The sequence below is a fragment of the Myzus persicae genome, unplaced genomic scaffold (genome assembly GCF_001856785.1).
Source record: "Myzus persicae strain clone G006 unplaced genomic scaffold, MPER_G0061.0, whole genome shotgun sequence".
Lineage (NCBI taxonomy): Eukaryota > Metazoa > Arthropoda > Insecta > Hemiptera > Aphididae > Myzus > Myzus persicae.
This window is the reverse complement of record NW_019104018.1, coordinates 84,847-111,050: the sequence shown is the minus strand read 5'-3', so window position 1 is coordinate 111,050 and position 26,204 is coordinate 84,847. Positions and strand designations below refer to the sequence as shown.

Below are 26,204 nucleotides of genomic sequence, written 5' to 3'. Positions count from 1 at the left end.
TCCTAAACAGCTTATTGGAGAAAATAACAGTTCTTAGGAGTTATAATAATCATATAATTATCGCCATCAAACACGTCATACAAATTATACACCTCCTGTACTATGCATACATTTAAAAAAAAACCTCACTTTTAACTATCATTGTCAGTCGCCTAAGCTAATACTTAAAATTAATCATTTATTTAACAGTTTAACACCATTGATATAAATGATAATTCACAATAAGATTTATCGATTATATTTTTAAATATTAAAATGCGTGAGAACATAATAACACAACGAATTCGGACTTTTGAAGTAGCCGAGCAATTTAATTTCGACGCGTTTTCGCTTTTCGTAGATATATAATAATTACCTACATGGTAAGTTTCAAAATCTGAACAAAATATGAAACGAAAAATATTATTTCGTATAAAATTAACGTTGCTCATGTACATTTGCAGCAGTACATGCAGACATGCAGTACATAATATTATAATTTATAATATTACGATGTCAATATTTTTTTTAAATTTATTACACTTTCGGTAGACTTTCGGCTATTATAATAAGTGTGTTAGGATTTCTAAAACACAAGTATATTTGAAAACGGAATCGTAAATTTAAAATTATTACTTGAACATTGCGATTGAAATTGATGTTAATTGTTTGTGGACGATGAATAAATTACAGGTGTACCGTCCCTAAACCCCCCGATTTTTCCGTATCTACACCTCACAAGACCCACAAATTGCAGTGTAAATATTGAAATCCTCTGACCAGGCCGGCTATGGATAGAGAGTCTTATAATGTGCTACGATTAGATATTATTTTAGTTTACTGATTCGCGATAATGTAATAATATTGTAATAGATAAAACATGTAGCAAAGTCAGACGCAATAATATAATTACAATCGCATAAATCATTCGCCACCACGTCGATCTAACCTTGTCAGCTAAACACGCTCGACTGAAAGGCAAAACGTATTATTTTATAACGCTTATTACTGCAACCTTGCCACCGACGAACCACCCAGCAACCACCGATACCATTTCAACCACACGTCTAGCTAGTTATTGTAACCTATATTTTATCGCATATTATAAACGTTGTCTTGCATTGGTTCTTTACGAGCGGATCATTCGTCCAATCGTCGGTCGGAAAACGGATAACGCGCTGTTCCTACACATACAGGGTGATTCACCCAACCATACTCGCTCCAATTTTATAACATTTAATATTAAATTTATTCAAATCGTCGCATTTGCTGTACTACTCAAGGAGTGTCCTGTGGCGATACAATAATTTCGGTTTTTCAAATGAGAACCATCTCCCCCGCCCTTTTAATTGTAAATTATTTAGTGGATATTTTTTTTTTAAAGCGTTGATGCACCTAATTTTTAGATGCTTGAAATTTTAAATGTTTGTACAAGCATAATGGTCCATACAAATATTTTTACAACAATCCAAAGAAGGTGTATAATATCGTATGTAGTATATTTATTAAACTTGAATCATAGTTATGAATTATACACATTTATTGATTAATTTTAATCATTATAACATTTTCAAATTACCATGGGCCCCATATTTTCCAAACCCATTACTAGGACCTTTATTAGCATAGGCATCCTTAGTACCTAAACTTATCTAATATCTTAATATTTTCAGAAAAATGGTTCACAAAATAATTTACAGAAGAAAAGGCGGGTATACTTGATTGAAAAAAAAACACAGAATTTTGTATCTCTACAGGCCTCCGCGAACCGAAAGAAGTAATCACAAAAAATCTAAAAACTTACAAAAGTGATCTTTGAATATATGTATTTAAAAATTCCGAAAATCAAATACTATGGATAACTGCAATTAGATAAATTATTTAATTAGATTATATAATATGATTATATGAAAAATAGGGGCGCTTGGTGAATCACCCTGTGTGTACGATTGTTCTACATAATGACATTATGATATGCGGTAAAATGAGACAATAATAGCCCCGACACCACGTGGTTATAATATTTACAAAGCACAACACCCAGCTATAAATCACGGCTATACAGCTGAGTATAGGTATAGAAGTCTCGCGATGAAAAATTTCATGTTTACACCGATAAATAAAGTGTATACTTATCGGTGCCGTTTATAAATTGTTCCGTCAGTGAGTAAAGCATTATGTACCTACGATGTACCCGGCATATTACAAGAGAAAACAATATCTATAAACGCACGGGTTTATTATATTATATTGTTGTCGTTGTTATTTATACGCTCTAGGTATACATGTATGTACATATTATATAATAGGTATAAACGTGGGAAATTGCATTAAGTAAAATAAATTGGTATATGCAAAAATTTTCCGGGCCGGCATTAAATCAATATGAAATATTACGTTCGTATTCCGTTATATACGGGTACACGCGCGCACACACATATATATATATTATTTATAGGAACCTATGGGCACCTATGCATATATACATGTACCCAAGTACTGCAGCCAGCATAGTGTGGTGTTTGAATTTTGAAATCGATTGCTATACACGACATTTTCCCCGAAGGCGTGGGCATATCGTGGCGTCGGCTATAGATTGATTTATCCGACAATAATAAATTTGTTGAACATCGCGGACCTGTTTATTAGCCCGAGACGAAAATTAAAATTAAAGGTGCCAAATATTATTCGTCCGGAATCGATTATTATTATTATTATTATTTGAATATTAACATATTATTACACCGATGTATCTATTTATATATATATATATGCGTGGTTTGGTAACTATAATAAATTATTTTTTTATTTTCGACTCCGATATTAAAATAGTTATACACACGTAGGAATATACAGGTATATGTATTGGTATAAATATTTTTCAAAAAAAACACCGTCTCATTTTACTCCGGTTAACTGACAGAGTGTGTACAATAATAATTATTAACACGCAATAATTCAATTAATTTAACTAAATTTTGATTTAATATAACAGCTTCTTGTTTACCTTCCATAAATACAATTATTAATATAATCGAATGCTACTGTTACACATTAAATAAGCATTAACCTCGACGTTTTTTTTTTTCATTACTCATTCGAATGCAATCAATCTCTAAACCACAGTATAGTGCATTTAAAAACTTCTATCGTCTATTTTCTATGATTGTGACATAAATTATAATTCCGTGATCCTTATGCACATGTACCTACAGCATTTTAATGCACAATTTATTTTCTGCAAATGCATTTTACATGTTTTTTTCTATGTTTATTTATGATGTTATTCGAATGGAAAACCTTGATTTAATAAATAAAAACATAATATACAACAGGTAATAGCTATGTCAATTTGTTTTCATGTCATACCATACATATGTGATATGTATGCATGATGATTATCGAGAAACATTTTCTTTTCCGTATTTAATTTATTTCCACCAACAAGGAGTTGAATAATAATAATAAAAAAACAATTAATATTAGACATATTCTGATGATATTGATAATAACGATATTTTCAAAACATATTTGCATCATTTATATTTTTGAAATTTTTCCCACGTCAACATAACAAAAAAATTCAATAGTATGGGTAATTGTATTATTAATATAATAAGCGTTGTTATTATTATTATTATATTTATCTTATATAAATCTATGGACGTATAAATTTCATTCATATATTATAAGCAAATAACTAAACAGCATATAAACGTATAGTTCCCTTACAATAAATAATAAATAAATATTATTTTACATAATCAATTAAACGAACCTACATGTTTACGAAAATTATGCCAAACTCGCAAGGACATTCAAAGAAAACACATCGATTTACATCGTCAGTTTTATAAAAATGTACCTATAATCGATCAGAAGGACAGTGCCAGTGCGTAGGTATTTCAAAATATATTGTGTGAACATAATAAAATATATTGAATGATTTTCCAAAACCATTAGTCTTAGTCAGAATAATACGAGAGATTTGACCACTTAAAATGTACATCTTCTTTAAAAACTTATTTTCGTAGTGAACAAATTGAATGATTTGAAAAATAGTCGAAAGTTTTAAAATGTTAGGTTTGGTATTACATATACCTAGCTGAGGGTCGAGCCGGAACATTAAAACGATACAAGAATATAAAAATAATATTATTAAAACAATATTAAAACCAATGTTAGGCACAAGTATAAACTTTGAATAGCATAATTGCTCCTATGCAAAGCATTGTAAATTTGTAAAGCTATTGGTAAAACAATACATTTATTTCAGGACGTATTAGTGAAGTCGTTATATAGGTAGGTATAAGCTGTAGTCGGTAAAACAATTGTATACTTACTACATACTCATACAAATGTATTATTTTAAAATTACAGTTTTAAACAGAATTTAACGCGTCTTATCACTCAAGATGATATATGTTAAAGTAAAACCATTAAGTCTCGTCACTTATTATTAGCATATGCAAATAAGCCATTACACTTGAGTTGTCAAACTGCAATTTTGCATTTAAAAGAATCGTCGATATACTAAGATATTTGCAGCCTATGCCTATAATTATTTAAACTGCAGTAAAATAAGTTGCTGGCTGTGTGCATTATTATCAACATTTAAAAGCCACTGCAGCAGCCAGACTGCAGTCGGACGAGTAAACTATAGGTAGTAATAAATAATAATTATTATTAATATCTACCCAATATATAATGGGTACCCGTATTGTAAATTATAATTATTGTGCTTAAGAGGAAGTCATCTGCAGCATATGCGTTTAAACATGTATTGTTATACGTGCCCTTGTTGGAAAGGGCAGATTTCATAATATATTACACCGCGACAATACTGTTATATATTATTATAGGTATTATAATAATCGTGTTAGGCATAGGTAAATGATGTATTTCAAATATAATACCTACCTACTCGTATTGTGTATGTGGAAACACCCAATCTCAAAAATCTGAAAACAACTTCCTGCATAATTTTTTAGTCTAAACACTCTAAACCTATTAGCTAATATTGTGGGGTTGTTACATTTTTTCAAAACACATTATACAATAATACATATATATCGGTATATATATATTATTGTGACTATATATATATATATATATATGTGAGTGTATAAATGGCGTAGGTATCGGTAGGTCTCGTGTATTGCTGAAGACTGATATCGTTACGATTTCAACTAAACTGCAGTTGACATATATTGTGAAGATAATATTGTGCTCAACCACACACACACAAACATGCGCGATGTTACCGCTTAATTTTACTATACACGTGCTCGTCCCGGTCGGAGACTTCAATGCCCTATAAATTATTGTACAAATTGCTCCTCGGGGAGAAACAAAAAAAAAAACAAAACGTGAATTCCTTGGATATAAATTACCTTAACGCCCAAGAACAATGCTGAATAAATAATATGAAAAAACGACAGACTAGTATTTTTTTTATCGTAAATGGTGTTATTATCATGTTAATTCGTCGCTTTAACGTGTGTGGTCCTACCTATCTTGAATTAAATATCTTAGCTAAAAAAGATTAAGGTTGTGTTCGACACAATTTTTATTGAACACACACGCTGTTTTCGACCGGTTTTTTCATCCCCCAGACTAGGCGTTTTCTCACATTTTCACCTGCAGGGGTCTCATTGAGGAAGTCCTAATCTGATCGTGCATTGACATACCTACTACTATATATACACAGTAATTTAGGCCCAATTTACGAGTTTTTAAGTATCCTTTGATATGCTTCCATATAAAGAAAAAAACACAACATAAAACCAAAATCACCTTTCAATATTGTAAGCCGTTCCAACATTTTGAATTAAAAATAATAAACACAATAATTTTCTTTTTTAATCATTAAAACTGACACATAAAAAACATTTAAACATCAGTATACGAGTTCTATATTTATACTATGGTCTTGACATATTTTATTGATCATATTTACAAGTTCAAATAATTAAGTGTTATATTTATTTAATTATAAATATAAGATTTTCTAAATTGGTTTTTTTCAATAGTGTGAATTAGTGTCTATAGTCATATAATACGTCTTATATTATATAATATTATTGTATAAATGTAGAATAAACTAAGCTCGTCATCGTGATTATCAAATCATATTACTATATACGCAATTCACTTTAACTGTCGTTAAATATAATCTATGACCTATGTTTACCTATATAAAGACTGTAGGACATCAATATTATTAATTTATAATTACGTAACATATAATACAAAACTCATAAAAGCCCGTTTAATTGGTACATAATTTAATCTCCTCATAAATATTAGAAATTTTTAATAAGTGAATAAATATAGTTTATTGGAGTATCATATATATATTTTTAAATTAAAGTAGATAATAATACTATGAAATCAACGATCATGGTCAAGAATAATATTATCATGACAACAGAAACAATGGATTTTTTTTTATTATTATTCATAAAAGTTGTTTAATAAAAAGTTTATTATACAGACCCGGTGATATCCATTTGCGTCAATATACTTTTACGTAAATAAAGAACCAATAAAATAAATAAGCCGAGCTGTCCGTTTAACGGTTACCCCATACCATTTTAGACATACATAACATATATATATTTTAATACAAAACACTCCTAAGTTATGATGTGAAAATAATAAAACACATATTCTTATATATACTCTTATATATAAGTAGGTACCTACCTTAAAACGGTATTATTCCTATTTAGTATATAGTTTATACGTATAGGAACAATGTCGTTTTAAATTTACTTTCCAAAAGTTTATAATATATTTTCTACCGTTTAAACTATTCACTAAAATATATATATATATATCTGTATATGTTTTCACGTTTTACACATCGTTCGAACAATATATTATTATTAATATCCCATTATGTTTCTGTACTAAAAAGGATTCCTCTCCAAAATATGTCATTTCTCAGACATGGCCGAGCATTTATGACGGTTGAAGACGTATAACTCGAAACGCCAAACGATTATAAAAATAATATACATTTAAACACGACAAGCAGGGATATCAATCAGACAATCTCACTCGCGTGACAGCGGTTATCGCGGCTACTCGTCATAAACAATTATGTACCTATACGTACGAAAATATAAAGAGTTGGAAAATTTCATCAACCCGCGTGAATGCGTCTCTGCGGGTTTTTTTTCTAAGAACGTGGGTACACAAAATATCGATAACCGACCACCGGTTCGTTTTGATGATCAAGATTGCCGGTCGATCTGCAGGAGGACCCTCGAGGGTGCATAATATAATAAAACTTACACCCTCTTGTCACTTGCGCTTGAGATACGTCCTAATAGACTGAAATTTGTATATTATGTAATGGCAGTGAATAATATTTGAGTTCTGCTCATTTCTATAAAATATTGCACTGTCGCATACCAATAATACCTATTATGATATACGTATGTTATATTTCTGCCTGCAGTGTTTGGTGTTATTTTCAACAATAATATTGCAGAGTCTGTTCCAACAATTAATTATTGCAGGGAATAGTCGTAGACTGATCCGTGATTGAACCGCTGTGGACACGCCAAGGTGCCTGGATCACGGACTCGGAGCTCTGTTGAAACGGGTTTCGGACTGTGCACGGTAAATGTATGCAGTGTCACATCACATGCAGTATGTCAGTGTCCCTGACCTCAAGTCCCCAACCGATTACGAGGATTGTTTGGTCTGTAGGAGAACCAATCCCAAAACTAGTCTGCAGATGACGTGTCGCACGAACAATCGTCTGCAGACAGTTGTTTGAGTATGCATTTCTGCAGGAGTTTTGGACCGGCAAAGCTCCACTGGGCCTGCAGGTACTCTGGCCATAATTACTACTGCGACGTGATTATACTACACTTTAGGCGTCCGAAAAAATACTTATTGTCACGTGAGGCCGTATCTAATTGTATAATGTCCATCTCTTACACGGTGCACCGTGTCAGATAATACCGGTATCAAAGAGGGAGAGCAAGAGGATTTGATGTCAAACTATTAGACAGGACGTTATATCGCGTACAGGTTAACGTATTTTTCGTGTACTTAATATAATACAAGGTTAAAAAGGCTATTGCCCGGGGGACTGGTAAAAGCATAATAATAATAATAAGTTAAACTTGTCAGGTGCAAGGCACCGCCGGAAGCCTTCCTATATTCTTAATATTATAAATGTCATTGTCAAATCTGCCATCAGGCTTACTCATTATATACCTCCGCGTTTGTGTGCATTGTAAATACATTATTTTAAAATAATGAAAAATTATAGTAAAATTGAATTTGTACAATATATTATTTTAACGTATACATATATACATTATTAATATTTTATATCGTATAATTCAATTTATTATAATTTTTTACTTCGCCGATACACATCTCGCGAAAAAAGCAAACGCGTTCGTAGCTCGTGATAATATAATGTGCTTAAAATATGCCAGAGTGCAAAAACACGGATCGCGATTCACGCTTAGCCACTGACGACGACCAATATCTCGGGGCGGTCAGTACAATAATATTATGTTATTATTACTATGTATATACCACGGTGATTCAAAACGGCGAGACACGCACACCCACCCACACACACACACACACACACACACACACAGACACATCTATATATAGACGATATTATGTATTACGTGTCGCCGCGCAATGTAATATTATTAATTTGCATAATATCATCCCAATGACGCCGCCGCCGCCGTATGAATATATAGTAGCTATATGGGTACGCTTGTAATAATATTGTTGTAATAACATAATAATAATAATATATAATATTCGCACTATTATGGGCTGTGGAATCAAAACAAGGGCGTGTGTGCGTGTGAGCAATAATCTGCTACTCATTTGTATTTAGCTGGCGCCAAACGACGATGCAGTTGCACCGCTAGAGTGCAATTTATTATTATTTATACACCCACCTCTGTGTATACGGATGCAACCGGTGCACATTCTGTATAATAATATTACAGCACGATATTATTTTTATTATTGTTGTAATTTCGCTGTGTATAACAACAATAACACGTGTACAATAACACGCGAGGCTGACGTTGCGAAACCGATCCATGACCATCGATCATCGTCGCGGACGAGCAGTGCTCCTGCAGCCGGTCTGCAGATGACTGACGTGACGGTCAGAGTTGGGCGCCTAATAAATAATAATATTGTGTATTATTATTATTATTATTATGCAGCCGGTAAGTAGGTTTATCGAACGATAGAGTATAAAATAATAATAATACCGTTAATGCCCACCCGGCGCCGCGGTTCGTTTGATGATGAGAGCATAATATAATAATATTATGTGTGTTATAAATGCGCGATAGTAGTCCGTCCTTGTCAGACGATTTACGTTTAATAATAATATCACGTTGGCGTTATACTAATATGCCATATTATTAGGTATACGACGACGATTCGGCGGGGCATGCTCACCCCCACCCCTTCTGAATTTATTCAGATTCTGATTTTTGGATTTTTTAAGTATACTTAAAGACCATATTTTCAAATACACATTTTATGCCATTCGACGAGTGTCCTCTGGCGATACAAACTACTGTTTTTTTTCTTTTTAATCGAGAACCACATTTTTTAGCTCTGAATTGTTATATGTATATGATTTTTTTTATAAACATGTTGATGTATCTATATAAATTGAAATACGAACGACTAGTTTCTGGATTATTAAACTTTTAAAATATAGGTTAGAAGATAAATTATGGTGCCTATGATGATATTTTGAAAATTACAGTAATTATAATGTTATAATATTATAATATATTAGCATTTTATAACTTGTGAAAATTGTCAAAGTACCTATAATAATTAATAAGTATATACTTTACTAAATATATTACATCTATTTTATATACTCTGAAATAAGACTGTTATTAAGGATTATTATCCTTAACTACATCTGCAGTTTAATAACAAGGAAACTACTCGTTTGAATTTTAAACTAGTTACATCGAATTTTTCAAAGAAATCGTTTGCTTTACAATTTACAGGAACAACGGGGGTCTTTATTTAAAAAGTTTTTTTTTACCACAACAAATGGTTGCTTCAAACGGTATATTAAATACCTGAAAACATTGTTTTCAAATATTTATGAGAAAATTTTTTTTAAAAAATCAGGACATTTGAATAAATTCAAAGGGGGTGTTGGCAACAATGACATATGCATAATAATATACACCTCTGTTGATCTGCAGTAGGTACCATTCGGAAACGTCGAGAAAAACGGGTGTATAACTGCGGATTTTTAAAAGTGTTCTGAGATCGAACACAACCGTTGCTCGGAAAAAAACACAATATTACATTGTAACATTAGGTATTGTATTGCTGTCGGTCGGCGCTATAAACAAAAATAACGATTAACATCTATATATATATATACACAGCAATAGTAGTTATTAAAATAATAATCACGTATACACGCATTCTTTGTCGGTTGGCACATACACGATTATTATTAAGTAGGTGTTAATATCACGCGTGCAGCTTGACATCTCAACTTTAATACATATTATATTATTATATACGCCTATGTATATATATATATAGGATATACGTATACGTTTATAAACTGCAACACATACGGGACCACACAGACAATTTTTTTCATGCATAATAATAATACACATATATACACATTTATGGTTCGTTGTACACAAATTAATTATGCGTAAATATAAAACATTCGCCGTATATACCTACTTGTACAATGTCGTATAAACGTCATAAAGCTGGTATAATTATTGAACTTGAGTATAGTACCTATATACGTACACTGCAGACGCCGACAGCACATACCAGTGTAGATCTAATTTATTCGTTCGGCGATTGTTGTTGTCATATTGTTATATTGTATTATATGAAAAATATTTCACTACAAATCGACTTCTTCGCGGTGTATTTAATTCAATAAGAATATTTTAATTATTTTTATATTATTTATTTACCGCGATACGAAATTATAATTTTCCAATATACAGAGATGTATAGTTCTGTAACTAAAAGTATCAGCTGCATTTAACGCAGCCAAATTAAATGACTGAATAAAGTACTCACAAAATGGATATTGAGTTTTGCATATAATATATCGTTATTGTTTATTATACAAACGCCATACGGACCATTATAACATATTTATCATATAATAATATAAAATAAGAAGTTGTTACTGACTGCGACTCACTGACACTGTTTCGTAATCAACGAACAGCCAAAACTATGAAAGCTATAGCGACTTGAAATTTTCACAGTGCCTATCAGGATTATGTGAGCTTAAAACTGGGTTTAAGGGCATTTAATTTGTCACTAGTTACGCCTCGCAGGATTATCTAGAAGTATAAATTAATATATGGTTATATATTACATTATAAGACATAAGTCGTTGATAATGATTGCACCAAAGAATAAATATAATTCGAAACGTTAGATTATGGGAAAAATCTGTGGTTGTACTATCCGGGAGTGTAATTTTTAATAAAATATGCACTATGCAGATTAAATCAGATATCTTTTTAGCGATCAAAGTACAAACATCGCAGTGTCTCAACACGTTACGAACAATATTATGATGTGGATATTTCATCAATAGTATTTAGTTTCATATTTGTTTGATTTAACTTTACATATAGTATGTAATCTAGATCTAACGTATGGATAGGTACGAGTTGCAGTAAACATTGCGTATGTAATATATTTTTTATCGATAAATCGCTATGCATCAAAGCACTATTATCACGGCATAATATTTTAAGCGACACAGCTCACTCCTCAAAAAGAGGAATAGTTTATTTTGTCGTAAAAATAATTATCACAAACCGACGTAATACTGCTATTTGTACAATGTGCATAATAAATATTCTACAACATCAGACTCGTACATGGTAATTCAAATGCGTTTTACTGCATAGTGCTTCTGCATTCTGTTTTCCCTCTTATCCGGTTTCAATGCATCGCGGTTCCGACTCGTCGTTATAAATCACGTAGATTGGACGATTAATGACGTCGCGTGCAGTGCGTGCGCCCGACGATGCAGTAAGTGCAGTTACGCGCGTGTCACTCGTACAACTATAGCGCGAGGCCGGAAAACATTTCAAGTCCGCAAACAAAATAAAAATAAATACGAAAAATGCACACACACACACACACACACACACACACACACACACACACGCGCGCGCGCGCGCGCGCAATAGTTCAAAGGAATCTGTAATAATACTTGGTGTTATTGAGTACTTCAAATCAATGACCACGTCTCGTTCACTCTCGCGGTATTAAACGTCGCGCGCCGATTTGTTTATTTGAACTGGCTGCGAAATAAAACGACTCTCGTCTGGAACTCTGGACTCAGACACATAATATTTGTGCCCGTACGGTTATAATATGTCTATCATTAAAAAAAGTTATGATACTGTATTTTTGTTTTTTTTTTTTTTTTTTATCAATTAAACCGCGACAACATAATATATAAGGGCACTGGGAGGTTATTCTTAGCAGGTTTTTAACCGCGAGGGTGGGCGCACTTAGAACACGTGTGTATATACTCGTATGTGTCGAAGATTTGTCACTAGAATCGGGGTGGTCACCCTCCCGAGCACTGGTGGCACCGTTCGATGCTTGACTTCAGGACACGTTCTTTGTGACTGAAACCAACCACCGCTCCACGCCAGGCTACCCTATAATAGTTTATTGTACTACTAAGTGTTCGACGGCTAACGTGGACGACACCGCGAACAGAACCCGCTGGGAGGGCGTTATTGCCTCGACTATTTGAGTACTCACATTAGAATCTTGTTAAAATAATTGTTTGCGTTTCGTTTAAATGCAATACCCATATAGACCTCCCCGTGGTTCTTATAACGATGTTTTGAACTCCCTCACTCTTTAAATACTCATAGCGAGCGTTGTATGCTTTTCTCGCCATAATTCTTCATAAATTTCTATTACTTATTAGTCTCCATAGCAGATTTTCCTGAAATGTTATCTTTATTTCGTTTTAAAACAAATTACCTTAATATTACTAGAGATTCCAGACCATTTTATTCGATATTTTTATTGAATAAAAATCATATTATTATTACTATCCCAATGGCTAATGGTACATAATACATTTATGTTTTTGATTATATATTCAATGGTTCCCAGTTGTCGTTAACTAACAAAGTGTTAACATACTGAAATCGTTAGTTTTTTAAATCGAATATAATATATATACTTATGAGGCATCGTCGACTATGAAAAAATAACACCGCGTTATGTTTTGAATTTATAACGTTTTAGGCGAGCGTTTCAAGTACACGAAAAAGTGTTATAATTAAATATAGATGTCGCGGCGAATAAGGTGTTAACTGAAATTAAACATGAAACAAAATACATAATGTGCCGACTATCGGAGATGGTTTAATCGATACCACACTTGGTTCTGGGAAGCTGATAGAATTATTGTACAGGATAAGGTTATTATTCTTTAGTATATAAAGTAGTGACGTTGTTTGTTATTTTGACATCGTTGAGGTGTCAACACATAACTACTGCAGTTGCTTAATAACTATGAGTTAAAAATAAATATTTATAATACTGACTATATTTTTCATATGGTTAAAAAAATACTACATTAAAATATTGTGATAGTGCACATGTAATATTATATAGGTAGCGACTTTAATGCGGTTGACAGAGTTACAAAGAGGACGATAAACATTTTTCTTAATTCTTTTTTTGTCTTATTGAAGTGAAATAAGTGTACCTAAGTATGTTTATATGTACCAAAAGTTAAGTTAATTTTAAAAGACTTAATTCATAAGTGTTATAACATAATGTCAATCGTAATATTTTTAAAGGTTATTTTTTTTAAGAATTTGAATTTAACATTTAAACATTACTTTAATATCTGCAATAAGTGACCAGCTAGTATTTCACAGATTTTTTCAGAATAATGAATAATATTATTATGTACTATGTTGTATAACATATACTCACAAAGAACAATTAATATCTAAATACGTAATTTTTATATTCTACAATTCAAATTCAAATTATTATAATTTATATTATATTATGCGTTATTGTATTGAAATAAAATCATTGAAATGTTTTAGATCCTATAGTCTATAAATGGAACCTAGCAGGTATAATGAGTTTGATTACGAAGTTACTCAACATTTAATACCTATCAAATTAAGCAAATAGAATTATACTCGAAATAATGATCGTACAAATGTTATCCTCCACAAAAAAAAACAATTTGACGATCTTACTGTAAAGTTAATTTTCATATAACCAATTAGTTTAGAATACATGTGAACAGTAATCATTAAATAACAGTAAATATTAAAAATAGTTGCTACTTGCTAATACATCAACGATTTAAAACTAAAGGACGCAATCATACAGTGACGAGATACAATTTAATTTATAAATATTAAAATGAGTAAACTTTCTCTGTGGTACTTAACAATTTAACACATCGATCGATTTCAAATATCAGAAAATTATATTTTTGACTTAAATATTTAGCTTGGAAATATATACCTACTAAAACAATTTAACCAACTCAGACCCTATGTCCTGCTATATCAGCAGGCATACTATAAAAAAATTACAACTATGTATTATAAACTCCTATATGCAGTTGATTTTATTATAATTACTCGCAAATACCATAAAATGTTATAAAAAAAGTTTATTGAATAATATTAGTTACCTATTAAAAATGATTTAGTGAAGTTTAGATAAATGGAGTAAAAATTATTTTTATGTGATTCGCCCTGCCTACAGTATCTGTATATGTATTATATATATGTCTACGTAACTTTATGGAAGTAAATATAACTATAGGAGTAAACACATAATATTATATTGTACATAGGTATTTTTAGTTATCTATCTATACTATGTAAGTATAAGAACATTATTTTTTTATGATTGTTCATCCTATTTTCTTTCAAGAGTAATATTTCGCTAACACTTTCTAGGAAAGCATTAAATGTGAACATTAAGATTGTCATCTAAAATCTATTTAATACTATTTTTTGGCACTTAACACGTTTAGTATCCAAACACTTATAGGTATATAGACAGTAGACACTCAACGTTACTGCACAGGTTGGCCAACCGAACACCTATTTACAATATTATATAGATATTTCTATGTATATTACGATACCCGTAATAATATATGTATATGTAATAAATCCAAATTGGCCGTTTTCTTGTCGTTAAAAAATGGAAGAAGAATGATGCACTTATAGGCATATCTTGTTTTATTGCCGACATAATACGTAATAATAAAACCCATCGAGTTTGATTTACTAAGTGTTTTAACATCTTTATATATATTTTTACCTACAATTTTATGACTTTCAGTTCAAAAACCATATTGTTTTGTCTATTGTACTTCTTTGAAACTCATAAATTACATGTCCCGACCTCGGCAGATCAACAATTATTTACCTTTTTGTTCAACACGCCAGAAAATGATTTTGATACGAGTTTGCGAGAGAAGACGTCGACCCAAGACGAATTGTTCGGTTATAAACATTAAACAATATTTTTAATTAAACGTACCTATACGGAATCATCGACGAACAAAATGATACAGTAATACTCAAAGTGTTTACTTTTATGCAGTCGACTATCTGTTCACAATTCTTATAAAATTATGTCTATGATGATACTATGTCTTGTTATACAACGATAGACATTAAAAATATTATAAATTGAAATAAAAATGAAATACATTTTAAGTAAATCGAACAAATTTAATACCTATTACATCTAATCATTTGGTTATCATCGCATTTGCATACCTATTATAGGTACCTACATTAACATTATAAATTATAATAATCAACAAAATATTTTGAAATTTTCATTCATTTTTTCGTCACAAATTTACAGTTAATAATTTTAGGCAATAAAAATGCTTGAGTTATAAAATATTTATTTATATTTTTTTATACATATATTTAAAAGTTAATGTTCAAAAACATAAATAAATAATACATTCCAGACATTTAATCTTTCATTTATCTATTAACATACAGCATTTTTATTGCATAACAAGATACTTAAAAGATTTATTAAACACATTTGCACTTTATTATAATGTATATATTTCACAAATATAATTTACTACTGTAATGAATCATTATAATTTATATTTTTTTCATATTTTTTATCATCAAACGTTCTCAATTGTTAAAAATACGGTTTTAATGGGTATATAATTTAAAATTAAAATAAATATTACACGTTTGATAAAAGCTGGTATGATTGTTATGTACACGATTTCGTGTGATACTTACGTTTCTAATGAAATACCTAACTGTTAATAATATAGTACGAGTGTATAAGTATACAAATAAGTTAATAGATACCAAGCTTTAATTAGGTACCTATATTGGCTATTATACATGGATGATGAATATCACAGTGTGTTTCAGAATTTCAGGTATTTGTCGTTTTAAATAAACAATCGTTTCAGTAAGTCGAAGGGAACAACTATTTCATAAACTATTGTCGAATCATCCCTCTATATCGAGGAAAATATCTCAGGTAGGCACATCATAATACGTTATATATTAAAAGTGTGCCCAATAACATAGGAGACGATACGTAAAATAGAACGATCCTGTTCAATAATAATTGTTATTGATATCATATCAACGCGCGTCACAAAACACACATAAAAACGATATTAATTCTCCGATGCGGTCACGGTTTTATAATAAATATGTTTCGCATCAGTACACGAGATCTCCACAATCGATCATACAAAGTCGGCGCGGTTTTGTCTACTGACAGGACCCGGTTTTGTTTTTTTGTTTTTTTTTTTTCTTTCAACTTTTCAAGTGTATATTGAGACGCAACCTGCATTTCCTATTCCCCTCGCATTAGCCTACCTATTAATAACATACGCATGCACTGTTGTTTTCGAATCCGATCTCGTTTTATGGTATTCGTCCTACATAGTTATAATAACTGGGCCGACTTTATCCGACCATCCATCGCTGCGGCGCTCGAAGGGTCACATTTTTTATACGTATTTTTTTTTTTTTTGTAACCCTATCCGTATTTGTGTGCTTGTGTGTGTGTGTGTGTGTGTGTGTGTNTGTGTGTGTGTGTGTGTGTGTGTGTGTGTGTGTGTGTGTGTGTGTGTGTGTGTGTGTGTGTGTGTGTGTGTGTGTGTGTGTGTGTGTAATTTCTCTCTTCGTTTTATTAGATAATATAATAATTAAGGAAGACTAGTTTGAGGTGTGAAATGTTTTCACCACATTCCACGTGGACGCAGCATTATTTACAATACCCACATAATTATTTATCCTATACCAACAACCGCCGTGGACGTGGCGGACGACGATAATCTCCACCACGACAACATAAAAAGGGGGTGACTTCGGGGTCGCCAGTCACCTGCAGCGTGCCGTGTGACCTTTCGACGGCCGCCGCAGTGTCTTTAATACGTGTATGTGTTTACGAAATGCAGGCCATTCTGTTTAACAGTTATTATTTATTAATATTTAATTGTGGTTTACCTATTTCATAATTTACGGGTTACTGGCAGGTATAATATGCAGTTTATAATGCGGAACTATAGCGGGTATTTGAAGCCGTACTTAATGTGCTCATCGTATACAAAGACGAATTAAATGTCAGATTCAGAAGTCCATCCGGGTATATATTCGTGCGTAATAACAGTAAAAAAATTGTATTTGATTAGACAACCTTCCGAATAGTCGTCGTTCCCGAACGCAATAATTATTTTAGCTAAGCGGTATAGCTTATAGGGTTCCGGTTACCAAGAACGTCTGGTATTTAGAGGTAGGTATATGCCAACAATTTACAATCGAGAGATACGGATAGATATCAAAGTATTTGTGCGCTAAACGGTTCCTAATATTTGAAGTTTGATACGGATCGGTCAACTATATAATAACGTAAGACTATTGCAGGTGACAACCATAGTATAATACCTCCACGAAACGACACCAAAAGTAGATATATGCCAACCGCTCGTATCATATACAGATTAAAGAAAATGCATAAATTACTTGTTGCCTTAATATGTATAATGTGCAGCTTACTGCATATTATAATATTATAGTGTGTAAATCTGTTCAGTCTGATATTATAACCGCGGTAATATTTCGCTACCGAAACCGGTATACTGATATAACCTGCAATTATCTTTAAAATGGTCGGCAATTTATAAATAATTGAAATAAATTAGTGTTTACGTATACACTTAATATAATACCAGTCGCTTGTATTATGTATACGCTTGATCCCATACACAGAGTCAATTAGGTAAATCTGCCGTGGATATTATTATGTGGTACAATGTGGGTAAAATATATTCTCCTATATCATCCGCCTACATTTCATTCGCATATCCGATTAAAACCTCGTCGATATATTTATAATGCCTATTAACTGATATTATAATTTTTTATTGAACATTATTAAATATTTTATCACGCATTCGCCGAGCCGTTCAATAATAGTAATAATAATAATATTGAAGTCGGGAATTATTATCGTAAGAAATCGTATTCCCGATCGCGGGGAGGTAGGATTTCCAATCTCAAGTAGGTAGTATAATGTGCAAGAAGTACATGCCTATAAGAAATCGTCTAAAATAAACTCGGACGATACTAATTTTTTTTTTTTTATATTAATCGGATACGTGTAATTTACGCGCTATTCGCCTTTGGGCTGATTCCTTAACGTTATCTGATCGAAATGCGATTAAAACTTGTGTATGAGTACAACTATAGACATATAGCTAGCTGCAACAGTTGAGTGTTCCGTGTCAGTTTTTACATTTTGTTCGTTATAGTTTACGATCGATACACCGTTGAGAACATTATTACAAATTCATAAAACAGATTATTGCGAACGAATCTTATTGATTAGTGTTTTTCTTTTGGTGGGTGTACAATATAAACATATAATAAACTGCTAAGATATAGATACACAACATTCCTCTACCGACGACGATAATATTAAAATATACCAACAACATCGGAGTGGCAACACGACTACACAGTACAATCAACGTTTTTTCGAGGAAAAAAATGCCATTTCAAATAACGGAAAAAAATATTTTTTTCTCCAAGCTCATTATAGTCTACACGTTTTTTCGAGTAGTTATTAAATATCAGACGACGACATTGTTAATAAAGTGTGTTCAATCGAAGACACATGTGTTATGACGAACGTGATACGTATTCATAATGCTAATATTGACCATGTATAACCTACCTGTGTACCTACGTAATTTGTGAATATATATATTTAAAAAAAAAATAATAATAATAATGATTATACCGTCAATAAAAAAATGATTGAGGCGCCATGTGTGTAGTATTAAAACGCCTGGGGGTAATTTACATTCTACACAGGTATATGCATAAGATGTTGGATTATATTACAGGAGGCCCGCACTTCTGTGACGTGAAGTTCACAGTTAATTCCGTTTCCGTCCAATTACATGATTTGTTAACCGATCGTTTTATTATAACCTTCGATTAGTTTAAAATTGGTTATAACCGCACAATGTGTCAGACATTATTATTATTATTATTATTATTACTGTTCGCCTATATATTATGTAGTACAATATCATATTTTTAAACTTTATTAAAATATATGAAAAATAATTATCCTCGGCTATAACCATATATTATAATATGCAACATGTGCGTACCGGAGCCCGTGCTCCATATACGCGTCCCGGACGTCCTCGACAACCTTTATTATAATATATTATAATAATATAAAATGCAATCGCACGCGGAGGAGCGTATAATAGGCACCATATTATATTTTATATTCGACTGCTGCAATGTGCACGAGCTGCAGGTCCCGAAAAAAAATAAAATACCTGGCGCACGTTCTCGACAATAGGCTTTAAGATAAATGGTAAATGGTCGAAAATAAATTCTCATACCGGCGCTAATGGAACGCGCCGAGCAAACACCGACATACAAACCAGAGATACATTGTCGTTGTTGTTTGATCACAAAAGAAGTAAATAAAACCGGGTTAAACTGTGATTTCAATTATTATATAACGCTCGCTGCAGTTCAACGCTGAGATTTCGAAAATTACCAGCACCACCCATAATATACCAAAATTGTGATTCACCGAGAATGACGCTAGCCGTCTTTTATTCGTCTTCAACAATGGAGTTATTCGAAATCTGATTTTTGAAATTTTCAAAATATATAATATGGCTATACCTATATGTTTTTTTTCTTAGTATAGCTCTTTGTACAACAATTATAGCTCAGCTGTTGAAAGGCCATAATATTTTCAATTTTTTTTTCTCATTTTTCAAATGAAACCCCCTCTTTAGTACTGTAAATTATTTAAAGAATAATTTTTAAGTATTCCGAAAATTTCGATGTACCAAAATCAAGTTCAAAAGAGTAGTTTTTACGTAATTTCATTTTGTAAGGTATGGAAGCTATGGTAATAATAAAACTTATAGTAGTTTTTATTAATCCATGCATATTTATAGTGTATAAAAATGGCCCAAGTGTAGTAAATACTAGATCTCATTTAGTTATATTTTGTACTTTAATAAAGTCATTTCAAACATTTAATAACTGAGAAACTAATCGTTTATATTTTGAATTAGTTAGGTACAATATTTTCGATGAAAAATATCCAACAAATAATTTACGGTTAACTGCAAGAGAGGTTTTCATTTGAAAAACAGACGATTGTATCACCACAAAATATTCTTTAAGTATATTTTAAATTCCACAAAACAGAATTTGAAACATTTTTTATTAGATTAAAAAATGGTGATGAACGCATGCTTGTTGATGAATCACCCGACACGCTGAATGTGCGTCATTTTTTTCGTATCACCAATTTAAGTATATGATACTTGACCTAACCTATCATAGGACTCGTAAATAAATTATATTATTATGTGTTTGCATAATATATCAAAACTCCTAGAGCATTTGTAAAACTTTACGTTTTGTTTATACACTATATAGCTCTATACTAAATCGAAACAAAAACGATAATATATTTAAATTGAAAATAATAGCTGTATGCACATTGGCACATATACGGCGACGCCGAAAACTTGCAGAGAACACGTCGTAAAACATTTATAATATGATAGATACACATTATTATTACGAAGTCCGTCTGCGGAATATAATAATAAAAAAATAAAATAAATTCACGTTTTAAGAACGTTTTATTTTTTTACAGATTTTAAAATAAGAAAGTCGCCAAATCACATGCACAACAACAATGTTGTAAAAGATACTTTTAAAAGGAACATTTTGAGTAAAATAAATATTCAACAACTGAAAATTCTATAGTTACTCTCAAATATACTTTTTGGAAAAATGTTTTAAATTCTCAAAATGTTAACGTTAAAGGCGCAATAATATTGACATATTGGTATGATTATATTATTATATACACCTACTTACCTACTCTGAACTGTGCGGCTATCTTTGTAATACATATTATACTATTATACGCCCCCGCTAAATTTACGACTTGTATTCAGATGAGGCCTAAAATGGATAGGGTTGAGCCTATAAATGGGACACATGCCAACAAAATTTGTCTTTGCGCAGCGAAATTGATGGTGTACGCACGACCACCGGATTTATGCCTTTTGCTCCCCAAAAATGGGCCGCTTCGATCCCATTACGTCAACACTTTTTTCTTACGGACTTCAAGGACTATTATTCTTGATAACTTGATTTTAATAACTGAAAAGTACACGTTCGAATTTTGAATTAGGTTCATCGAAACATTCAAAAATATGTACAGTAGAAAAGAGGGTGCTCATTTGAAAAACAGAAGTTATTTATGCATTTCCGCCGGACAGTTTTAATAAGCAGTACAAAAAATCATCTCAATAGTTTGAAAATATGGTCTGAAAGTATTTATTATAAAAAAACAAATTTAGTATTAAATGATACGGTGCTATAAGAATGCTTCGTAAACCACACTGTACCTGTATATTATATATAGGTACATATTATATGTTACGTTTATAAATAATATTTGACCTTGCATAATATACACAACATATCATATATTAAACTATATAGAACACTGTTGTTTTCTTCGTATATTCCAACGTCTAGCAAATAATAATTAACCGAGTTCTTGGAAGTTCTGCGCACTGCACTGCAGATCTATCATAAATGAAAAAAATAAAATAACACCATCCGATTAATTCACAGACATGTCAGACGCACTGTCGGGACTCGTCTACGATGTACTCCAACCTATCAAACTGAATAATTACACGTCTGGCAACAAGAGCTGACCACGTACAAAGTGTTCAACTTTTGCGAGCGTACGAAAATAATCTCACCGAATAGTTTATACATATAAGCTTTTGAGCGTAACAGTTTTCCGCCAAATTAAAACCGCGGTCGTGTTTGACATACGAATGAAAAGCGATTTGTTTGAAAATAAACAATTATTACTGTTGAATAAAAGAAATAACAAATACAGGAATCGTTTACTTCATCTTATAGAGTAATATACGTAATAACTAATAACTATAATAAGAAACTCTTCGTGAGCTCGCCTCTATACGCTCCTCGCGGACGTTTCTGGCTATTAATCCATCGACATCGTCGCCCAACCTGCAGCTGACTATATTATTCCAAATGAAACATTCTCGGTGCCAGACTTGACGGACCTCAAATTTTGACAATTCATCAAATGAATTTGCAAAATCATTTTGGTGTTCATAATTTAAAACGTTCATTTTTCATGCCCAAGAATTTAAAATTAAAAAAGTTTCTCATTAGTAGATCATACTGTAACCGAATAAATTATATAATTCAATATTTTTAAAATGGATTAAAAAAAACACCTAAATATTACAAAAAAATCAATACTACCTACCTATGTCCGAACAATAATAACCACGAAGTATTCTTAAGTGATAAGAAAACCAAATAAAAACAATAATTGAATTATATAATTGACTATTACATAAATGTATGATATTATAAATATCAAATATGTTTATAACTCTTAGTGTGTAGGTAAATCAAAAGTAAATATTATAGAAATCAAATTTCCAAAAGTGTCTTATTGCTACAATACATAATATTGTACATTTTTCATTCTTCGTTGACTTTTTTGTTGAATATAAATTAATAGCAATAAACTAATCTCATTGCTGTAGAAAAAATGTTCTCCTGTTAATAATTAATTCAACCAATATTTTTTTTTGTAGGTATAAATGTTTTTATTATGTGAATAAATTCAATTTTTTCAAATTGTACACACAAATTAACAGGTGAACTTATTATTCTGACAATCACTGAACTGTGTTTTTTGCAATCTAGCCCGTATGCGACCACTAATCAATTCGTCAAATTTCAGCTTTGATTGAAAGACTTATTGCACGCGTCGTATAGTGCTACGATTTCCCACTTGTATGCCGCCGGTGCTTCCTCCAAGCATCAATTTGATAGTACACCGGTGGACGCATATGGGTGAGAACTGTATCTTTGCGACGTATCCCTGCGACGCGTGCGACAAATTGTTCAACTATTACGGTGATTACTGATTAGACAAAGCACCTGTGGAGTGTGGACGCATACGGCGGGCGAGAGACCATTTCCTTGTGAGTTCTGTCGAGTGCGAAAAGTCATTCGGTTAAAGCAACACTTAGAGCGACACTGATGGAACACCCGAGGGTATATGCGTCATCCTGTGTTCCATCAAAGTGCTGCTTTGACCGAACGACTTGTCGCACACGTCGCAACTCACAAGGAAACGGTCTCTCGCCCGTATGCGTCCACACTCCACAGGTGCTTTGTCTAATCAGTAATCACCGTTATAGTTGAACAATTTGTCGCACACGTCGCAGGGATACTTTATTACTTTCAAACGTCTACACACGTCGTGTTCTAGCTAGAAGCGAGATCGTTAATTTGAATGATTTTAATTCTTAAGTAGAATATTTCACCTTCTGAACAAAAATACTAAAATAAAACATTTCCCAGTTCAAAATATTATCAGTATGTGCCACTGTGCCAGTATAAGTATGATTAATATTACTGATTCAACTGTAAACCATAATATGAATAGTTATCATCACCATCTATACCAGTGGTTCTTTAACTTTTTTTGAAGTATGCGGACCTCCAAAGAATTTTTTCAAACCACGGACTCCTCGGGTACCAGTTTCCTTTTGAATAACCTTTGGTTTTCGTTTTTAAAAAAAATTTAAGATAAATCTTGTCTTATACAGTAACCAATTGTTCGTGCCCGTAAACACTAATAGCGCCACAAACCTCCGGCATGAGTGTCATGGACTACAGTTCTTATACCATGGTTAGTGTAAGTCTCAGTTAAGAACCATTGATCATTAGCGCATACTGCAGTACATTTATATGAGATCTTCTTCTTTTTTACTAGCACGACTCAAATTATTATTGCTACCATCAGTATATAAAGATACACTTCGCCAAAAAAAAAAACTGCTTTGAATTACAATCGATAATATGTACTGCTAGCATTTGTCATATATACTGATTTATTAAGTACAATTTTTGTTATTTGCATTTCAGAAACGTGATAATGTTTTTATATTTTTCATCCATCATTATATAGGTTCTTTTTTATCATGATTAGATAAAGACTAATAATCAATTCCAATCCGTTTCACTGGGGTTTGTCAAGACATTAATTTCTTATTTGGAAAACCTATCTCTATAATTTCTCATACTGAGAAATGGAATTTGCAATCATTAAGAAAGATACATTAGCAGTATAGGTTCAAACTTATACTGTTTGGTCTTTACATACCTACTGTAGTCTGTATTCTGCAATGCTGAATTGCTGAATGTATTTTTCTCAAACGTTCTATGAACAAAATTACGTATTGACTATACCATCTATACACACTCAGCTCTATTTTCTATAATATACTGAAGAGCACTATAATATAATATATACTCTTGAATCAAATGTTTACATTGCCCGTCTCTCGATAAATTTCTGGAGGCACACTTGGAACAGACATTCACACTTAAAAATATTAATAATAATAATGTGACAATAATTTTATATACAGTTACCTAGTATTGATTATATCCTACATCATTAAAATTAATTAATTATCATTTATCACATACCATTATACATTTATACATTTTTAATACATAAATGTTGAACATTTAAAATTCTTATTTTTCTTAATAACCTTGTATTACAAAATAATTAATTTGCATAAAAACTTACGAAATAATACCTATCACATGTATAAATAAATTTATAATGATGATGATAATGATATTATTTGTTTTTGAAAAAGATATTTCGTATTAATATTTTATTTTTATACTACTTCTAATATCTCCATACTTGATTATATTTACACTGTTATAATCAGTAAGCTAATGAAGTATAAATAGATCAAAGTCCCATCACTCCCTTCGCTAAAACAGTACATTATATAATATAACAGTACACACTGTCACTAATAATGGTAATATAAAACAATAAATTAATATCAATCGTGGTAACATAAATTTTCTCTCAAAAACCATTATTTTAATGTTGTTAACATTTCCACACCAGCCAAGCCAAACATATGTAACAGAAGGGAATTCATTAAAAATACTTCACGCCCATAAAAAAAATTCGAAAAGGGACCCGCTATTCTTCTATAACTTCTTGTTGAGCAACATCATTTAAAACTAAGATTTATTCTAAAAGTTTCCCTGTATTGGCTAGGAACCAACAGTTAACGCAAATAAAAATACACTCTTTTCTTGGACTTAATGTATCGAAAGGATTTATGAGAAATATTACCTGGTTATATATGTTCGTAATTCGTCTTGTTGAAAAAATACCGGTCCATCTGTAGCAAAAATAATGAAATATTTAATACTCAAATAATCGATTGTGTGTTATATTTTTAATTCTATAACTACCTACAATTAATAATTATTCAAACAAACACTATATAATATTATACATTATAATGTATACTATATATAATAAATATATATTATATTATAAATGAGAACCGATAAATTTAATCTGCGGTAAACTGTAAAGTAAATAAAAATCATTAATTAATTTACTTAGGTATGCAAATTATTTTTTCAAACGTTCAAATGTATTAAAAGTTTCAACTTTTTAATACCAGAATA

General features: G+C 31.5%; 1 protein-coding gene across 1 annotated transcript in view; it reads right to left on the bottom strand.

Annotated features, from left to right (window-relative positions):
- LOC111037649 overlaps positions 1–25,908 on the bottom strand; it is a 76,510-nt gene extending 50,602 nt beyond the window's left edge. Inside the window, exon 1 of the mRNA XM_022320332.1 lies at positions 25,861–25,908. The gene's annotated coding sequence lies outside the window, so the exon portion shown is untranslated. The remainder of the gene's footprint in view (positions 1–25,860) is intronic.
- Positions 25,909–26,204: the final 296 nt, after the last annotated feature.